A 2,281-nucleotide genomic window follows, 5' to 3' on the forward strand; every position below is an offset into this window, starting at 1 on the left:
AGTTATTGTTGTAAATATTTCCTGACAATTATAAGTTATTAATTATAACAGGATTTTTGCATATTTTTAAATTTGTTAAATGACTACATTTTAATTTATAATTAATTATTTTTGTTAATGAATTTACAACAATAATCTGTCTTTGTTCATCAACTATTATCCAGTTGCAACAACGTTTTTTCCCCTTAATTATTATGTTAATAACCAATTGTTATTGTTATTTAATTGTAGTTTAATTTCATATGCTTAATTGCAATTGTTGATATTGGTTCAATTTAGCTCGTGTTCATATACTTACATGTCTCCAACAAGTATCATGCGTGTATTATCTTTTTAGAGTAAAATCATAAAAAAAATAACTTGAAAAATTTTTGTATTTACAGGAATAGTGTAGATATAAACGTGTTATTATTGTAAATATTTTCTAACAATTATAAGTTATTAATTTCAGCATGATTTCTACGGTTTTTAATATCAAATAATTAATCACATTTTAATTTATAATTGATTCTTTTGGTTAATGAATTTACAACAATAATCTGACTTTGTTCATCAGTTATTATCCAGCTGCAACAAATTTTCATAATTACTGTGTTAATAGCCAATTGTTATAGTTGTTTGATTGCAGCTTAATTTCAATTGTTGATTTCGTTTTGGTTCGGTTCGATTTGTGTTTGTTTAATTACGTGTTTTTGACATCTACTTTGCATGTATTATCTTTTTAGAGAAAAACCATAAGGTTTTTCTAAACTTGAAAACCTTTGTATTTGTTGGCATGTTACATATATGAACGTGTTATTGCTGTAAATATTTTATGACAATTACCAATGTTAATTACAATATGTTTCTTTTTAATTTGATAGTTAATCACATTTTAATTTTCAATTGATTATTTTAATTATTGAATTTACGACAATAATTTGACTTTTTTTCATCAGTTATATTTAGCTGCAACAACATTTTTTCTTTAATTATTGTGTTAATAACCAATTGCTATAGCTATTTGATTGTAGCTTAATTTCAACTGCTTAATTGTATCTGTTATGATTGTTGATTGCAATTGTTATAGTTGCTTAATTGTTGTTAAAATTTTGTTTTTGCTGGTAAGCTTAGCCTATAAATACTAAACGATTTTCAGCTATTGAAGAATATTATAAACCCACTTTTTATCTTATATTCTCCAAAAACTTTCTTAAAGCATTAATACTTTCGATTTCTTTAGAAAAGAGTAGTACCACTAAAGTCCACTCCAGTTTTTGGGTGTATGAATTCTTGGAGAGACCATGCTAACCTTAGAAGGCCTTCATCAATTCTTTTGATTACAAATATCATGGAAAAAAATTATAAAATAGTGGTTATTACGACATGTTTACTCGTTCAGTTCTTTATGATTTAATTAAATTATTATAGTCAGTGTTAACATCTCATTTTGCAGTAAATTTTACAAACAATTTATAAGTGAATTATACTACAAAATTATCGACCACTTTGAGCAAGCTTATTCTAGATCTTTCCAAGCTTGATACAATCGACATGACCAACTACCATTGATGGTCACAACAAACATTGATCTTCTTCAAGCAACTCGACTTTAACTATATCGTACTCAAAACATTGCCTACGTCAACAACTTCCAACAATTGATGCCATAGTTGCTATCTTCGATTCTAACACCCTTGGAGTACCTTCAGAAAAGTTTAAGAAGTACAAAATATGATGAGAGGTCCTCTCTTGAGTCATATGCCTAACAAACTATTTGACATGTTTCTTAAAGAAAAAAGAGCAAAAGCAATCTAGGATATGTTAAAGAAAAAATATGGAGCTAATGATTCAAGCATCAAGAAGTATGTCGTCAGTGAATGGCTCAATTTTCAGATTTTGAATGATAAATCTATTATGGATCAAGTCCATTATTATGAGAAGTTGGTGGCTGACATTCTTTTCAAAGGAATGAAAATGTGTGAGATCCTGTAATCCAACGTTCTCATCGAGAATCTACTAAAGTCATGGTTTGACTACTGCAACTTGTTGAAGCACAATAAGACAGATATTTCTCTAGAAGTGTTTATGACTTAAGACAGTCCACACTCCTTCAAGTATAAAGAAAGGATGAACCTTGATTGTTTTTCCGATCTAGGATAGAAAATAAGCGATGTTCCTGTTTGAAAGCTTGGACTGCAAATAAGAAAAATTTAAGTTAAGACAATGACAATGATAAGTAATAAAGAAAATGGATGGAAATAAAATAATAATAAGAAGATAAAATTGAAAGAGTTAGGTG

The sequence above is a fragment of the Hibiscus syriacus genome, unplaced genomic scaffold (genome assembly GCF_006381635.1).
Source record: "Hibiscus syriacus cultivar Baekdansim isolate YM2019G1 unplaced genomic scaffold, ASM638163v2 tig00110007_pilon, whole genome shotgun sequence".
In the NCBI taxonomy this organism is placed as follows: Eukaryota; Viridiplantae; Streptophyta; class Magnoliopsida; order Malvales; family Malvaceae; genus Hibiscus; species Hibiscus syriacus.